The sequence below is a fragment of the Lemur catta genome, chromosome 2 (assembly GCF_020740605.2).
Source record: "Lemur catta isolate mLemCat1 chromosome 2, mLemCat1.pri, whole genome shotgun sequence".
Lineage (NCBI taxonomy): Eukaryota > Metazoa > Chordata > Mammalia > Primates > Lemuridae > Lemur > Lemur catta.
The window spans coordinates 7,566,901-7,572,615 of NC_059129.1; the positions used below are offsets into that span (position 1 = coordinate 7,566,901).

Genomic DNA, 5,715 nt, shown 5'->3' on the forward strand with positions numbered 1-5,715 from the left:
CGGAGCAGTGCTGTCACCCTTTGGATGTGGCTGCAGACTTTAGTTCACCATTTCCGCTCTCTGTCTGCCCCTGGCCAGTCTGCCACGGTTCCTTATAACCTGCTGCCTTAGGCAGGAGTCCCCACATGCAGACCCTACCCTGTGACGAGGGTGCACGTGACTGTCAGGGAGTAGGCCGTGTCCCCCAGGAGGGAGGAGGTGGGCCACGCAGGGGTGTGGCATCAGGCAAATGCCCACAGAAGATGCAGTCACTTCCCAGGGCCGCCATGACAAAGCACCACCAACCGAGTGGCTGAAAAATCAGAAATTCCTTGTCTCACAGTTCTGGAGGCCAAAAGTCCAAGGTCAAGGAGTCTGCAGGGCCACACTCCTTCCGAAGGCTCTGGGGAAGGGTCTGTCCCAGGCCCCCTCCTAGCTTCTGGCAGGTCCTAGGCTCATGGTGGCACAATCCAGTCTTCACATGACGCCCTCCCCGTGTGTCCAAATTCCCCTTTTCATAATGACACCAGTCACATTGGATCAGGGACTTACCCTACTCCAGTATGAGCTCATCTTAACCATTAATAATTAACATCTGCAATGATCCTGTCCCCAAATAGGTACAGGGGTTAGGACTTCAACATGTGAATTTTGAGGCAGGGGTTTGGGGGGACCCAATTCAGCCCATAACAGGAGGTAAATGTGACTCACCCCGCAGGAGACTCTGGAGACATCTCTGAGTCTCCAATCGGCAGGAGGGGGCTAGAGTATTTATCCTCCTCCCCGTGTCTGGCCCTGGCCACTGGCTCTGGGTACACGCAGGCAAAACTGGTCCCAGAATGGTGAGGGTGGTTGGCCGGAGGCAGGAGGATCACTTGAGCTCAGGAGCTCAAGACTAGCCTGAGCAAGAGAGAGACCCGGTCTATACTAAACAGAGAAAGAATTAGCCAGGTGTGGTGATGCATGAGCCTGCAGTCCCAGCTACTCGGGAGGCTGAGGCAGGAGGATCACTTGAGCCCGGGAGTTAGAGGTTCCTGTGAGGTAGGCTGACGCCACGGCACTCACTCTAGCCCGGGCAACAGAGTGAAACTCCATCTCAAAAAAAAAAAAAGAATGCTGAGGGTTGTCCACTAGCTACGGGGTGCAGGGGCTGCTGTTGGGAGTGAAGGTTCACTGAGACCTCACGGGCATGAACACAGTGGGCACCGGCCAGCCACCACCATGGAGACACTGGGGACAGCGTCTCCACTCCGCTTCTGCCACCCACTTACTTGGCGGGGATTTACTAGCAGGGTGGCCCTAAATGAGTCACTGGCCTCTCTGCCTTCCTTTTTCCACATACAGGCCCCAGCAGCTAGGACTGCAGCTGCCGAGGAGAGTGGATGCCACCTGCCCTCCCGTGCCCGTGTGCACCCTGACCCGGCTGCCTGTCGGCAGGTAAGCAGCAGGGCCCTCGCCCCTGCCAGTCTCAACTCACAGGCAGAGGGGCCGAGGAGAAACGGGACCCCCAGCTCGGGTGCCTCTCCCTGCTGGCGCTCGGGATGCCCAAACACAGCTCATGCGATGCGGCACCTGTGTGCAGCGAGGGGTGCCAGAAATGAGGCCCCCCGGGAGGGGACGGGGGCCCTCGAGTGGCAGATTAGACTCAGCACAGAAGCCGGGGCCAGAGAGGGGTGAGGGCTCCGGGCACGCGCACAGTCCCTGAGCCGGCCACCTTGGCACTGAAGTGCTTGTGTGCAGTGCGCCCGAGGGCCCGGGCAGCCTTGCTGGTGGCACCTGCTAGTAGCATGACACGAAGAGGGAAGCAGCCGTGCTGTCTGGGAGACCACGCAGACCTCTTCCCCAGCAGTGATGACAGCCTCGTCCCGCAAGAGCATCAGGCTTGAGCTGGAAGTCCCAGCGTGGCTAGCCACAACGGCAGGGACATCTGTGCCTTGTCCAGTTCCACAGATGGTGGCAGCAGTAGAATGGCCTTGGCTGCACCCTCTGCAGCAGCCACGGTGGTTCCAAACTTGACTCTAAACCCACTAGCGGTCTAGGGGGGCGAGGCCGGCAGAAGTGGAGAAGCGAATGTGCTGGCAGAGTCAGGCCTTGTGGGACAACCTCATGGGGCACTTACGCTTCCAGGTCCCCCGAAGGCACACAGCCCCCAGGCCATACACCATCACAATCAAGCGCTGAGACCCTTGGAGTCTGACCACCTGGGTTCAAATCCTGGCTCTGCCACAACTTTGGGCACCATGAATTAATCTAGCCGAGGCTGCTGTATTAACTACACCTTGCATTTCCTAACGTCCTAGAAATTGATCTCTTGCTCATGTAATAGTACCGGGCTGGCATTGCAGGTGGCAGGGCGGTTGTCTCCACTTGGGAGAACCCTGGCGCTTTCTATCTGGAGGCCCCACTGTACCCTAGGGCCTGCTGACTTCCAGATGCAGCAGGTGGAAGAGGAAGGAGAGTAGTGGGGAGGTAGACCCACAGGTGCCACTGGAGAGAACCTAGTCACACGACCACACAAATGCAGGGACGCTGGGAAATGTCATCCAGTTACATGCTTGACTCCTGTCCTACTTTTACAGAGGATGGAGAAAACAGATTTCAATGGCTACCTATCAGCACCTTCCGCAGGTGAATCCACATCTCTGAGGTTCTGTCTCCTCTGCTCTAAAATGGGAACAGCAGTCCTTCCTCGTATAAAGTGTCAGCACCATGCCTGGCCGATGGTAGACACCCTTGATACATTGGTACCCAGTGGTACTGGGTCCCTGCAGCCCCCGTTGGACTTCTTGGATATATTTGGGGAGGAAAACCATGAACAAGGCTGGACTTCCTGGCAGCCAAACAGATGGGGTCTGGGTACACGGGTGTTTGGGGTGCTGACTGAGATGTGGCCACGCTTGGATTCCATCTGGGGAAACCCAAGCCTCTGCAGTTATGCAACTTTCTTAGAATTTGGTCCGGCCTTCTCCACCCTCACCGTGGACGCTGAGTCGGCGCTATGTTGCCAGCTGCAGAAAACTGCCCGTCAGTTCCTGCTTCCTAGAGCGGGAGTGAGATGACCAGCCGGCCCGGGGCTGCGTGGACGCTGCCAAGGCACCTCGAAGACTGAATTGTCATTGCTCACACTCACTTGGTCTTCAGACCTCTAAGACAGGGCATTCGTAATTCATAGTTTTAGCTCAGTTCACTTGCGGAAAAACCCAACCGGACAGTGGAGACCCTGAGAAAGGCCCCTCCCTGCATTGGACGGGTCCGGGCACGGCCACTTCTGCCGGAGGGGCTGTGTCAAGACCCTCCCTGTGCGTCCTCCACGACCCAGCTCACGGGAGTCCCCAACACCCTTCTGAATGACACGAGGCCTCATTCTCCAGATGGGAAGCTGGAGCCCAGAGAAGGGGAGGGACTGGCTGAGGCCACCCAGCCGGGTGACATCGTCTCTCCTCTGTCCTCTTGTGCCCCTCCCTACAATCCGCCCTCCAGACGCACACGAAGTGAGACTGTTGTCCGACAGCAACTGGATCCTGGGAGCTCCTGCTCAAAACCCTCCGAAGGCTGAGCCCCGCCCGCACAGTCGGATCTCAGCTGTACGCGGCGGCGTGGCCCTGGAGGCTGCTCCCGTCTCAGCTCCTGCCACCTCCCCCACCCTCCCCAGCTCTGGCCACACTGCCCGCTGCTCTTGGTGGCTGTACTTGGAACGCACCAAGCTCGCTGTTGCCTTGGGGACTTTGCCCTTGGCATCTCCTTTGCCTGGCGTGCCCTGGCACGCTTGTCACGTGGCCAGCCCTTTCGTGTTCTTCAGGCGGCAGCTCAGATGTCATTTCCCGGAGCACCAACAGCCAGGGCCCCACCAGGACCATTCTGGTACCTGCCCACACCTCGCACTCTTTGCCTGGGAACTTTTTCCCTCCTCCAGAAGCCGCTGGGCCCAGCTACAGAGCCCAAAGGGGCCGGGGTGGTAAAGCCCCCGGAAGCTTCCCCCAACCAGTGACTTTCAGGACTTGACGTCTGAACACACAGTCCCCTCGCCCTCAGGTGGGTGACTCTGAGGCTCGTGTTCTACACAGTCTCCAGGGGTCCTGGCAAGACTGAGCCCAGATGCCCACAGAGGTGACCTGCTCAGTCACGCCCCGCATTAGCCCTTCCCTGCGCTGCCTCACATCCCGTCCCGCCAGCACCTCCTGCACCCCCTACATCTGCGGTCCCCAAACCCCGCTCCACGTCCTGTTAGGAACTGGGCCTCTCCCTACCCCCACAACCCCACCCCCACCCGGTTCCACGGAAAAGTTGTCTTCCATGAAACTTAGGAGCCGAGCATTGGGCGAGCGAGTGAAGCTTCATCTGTGTTTACAGCCACTCCCCATCGCTCGCATCACCGCCTGAGCTCCGCCTCCCCCACCACCATCTGTGGAAAAACTGTCTTCCGTGAAACCTGTCCCTGGTGCCAAAAAGGTTGGGAAACACTGCCCTATGTCCCTACCCAATTCTGGGAAATTCACACCAAACACAACCCTGGAGGCCTTCCCTGCCCTGTAGTGGGTCGAACTGTGGCCCCCAAATAGATATGTACACACCCTAAACCCAGGAATTTGACCTTATTTGGGAAAAGAATCTTTGCAGATATAGTTAAGGATATTGGGGTGGGATCACTCTGATTTATTAATAGGCTAACGGGTGCTGGTGTTCTTAGAAGGTTCTTGCGGAGAGAGGGGACAAAGCTACGTGGAGACACAGAGAGACACAGAGGAAAAGGCTGTGCAATGACAGGAGTGACACTGCCACAAGCCAAGGACCACCAAGGGTTTCCAGAAGCCACCAGAAGCCAGGAGAGAGACATGGAACCAACCCTGCCAACGCCCAGATTTTGGACTCTGCCCTCCAGAGCTGTGAGAGAATAAATTTCCACCGTTCTAAGCCTCCCACTTCCCGGCCATTCCCTGCAGCAGCCTAGGGGTGAGCACAGTGTCCAAGTCGCTCCACACCCACACGCCCCAGTCATAGTCATCCCATCGAGTTCCTTCCTCGTCCGTCATCTGGAAGTATCCAGATGGCCTCTTTGTTTACAGTCTGTTTCCCCCACTCGAATGTAAGTTCCTTGACTGTGCCCTGTGCCCCTCCCCATGTCCCCAGCCCCGGGACAGCACCTGACCTATCGTGGGCCCCTATGCGTAACTGATGAGTGAATGAGCCGGGTCCCATGGTCCTTCCCCACTGCTCCTCAGCTGAGCTCCCGCAGGACCTGGCAGAGGAAGCTCTTCCCCCAGCTAGCCCTGGGCCCAGCCTCACCCTCACCGAGGAGGAGCTCTCAGCCCGGGCTGCACATGAGAATCCCCTGGAAAGTCCCCCCCAACAAGATCCACGTCCAGCCCCAACCCCGAGACACCGAGTGAATTGGTCTGAGGCGGGACCCAGGCAGCAGCACCCAGAAAAGCTGCCCGGGAGATGCCGGAGTGCAGTGAGGGCTGAGATCCGTCGGTTTCAGGAGTGGAGGTTGGGGGTGACCAAGATAGGACCCAAGTTCTAGGGTGACCAACCATCTCAGTGTGCCTGGATGCCTGGGATGCAGGACTTGTGGTGCTAAAATCAGGACAGTCCTGGGCAAACTAGGATGAGCAGGTCACCCTAAGAGTTCTCAAGCCCCCTGGATGACAAGCCAGCCAGCCAGCCACCGCCCCCCGCCCTGGCCACCTCTAGAGGCCAAGTCCCTTGGGATCCCTGCTGCCTTGAGGAGCGACCCAT

General features: G+C 58.2%; 1 long non-coding RNA gene across 1 annotated transcript; it reads left to right on the forward strand.

Moving 5' to 3' along the window:
• The first annotated feature begins 611 nt into the window (after positions 1-611).
• LOC123632374 lies at positions 612-5,224 on the forward strand. The gene is made up of 3 exons (XR_006733353.1): positions 612-675; positions 1,324-1,416; positions 4,667-5,224. It is a non-coding gene; the product is annotated as an uncharacterized LOC123632374 (long non-coding RNA).
• Positions 5,225-5,715: the final 491 nt, after the last annotated feature.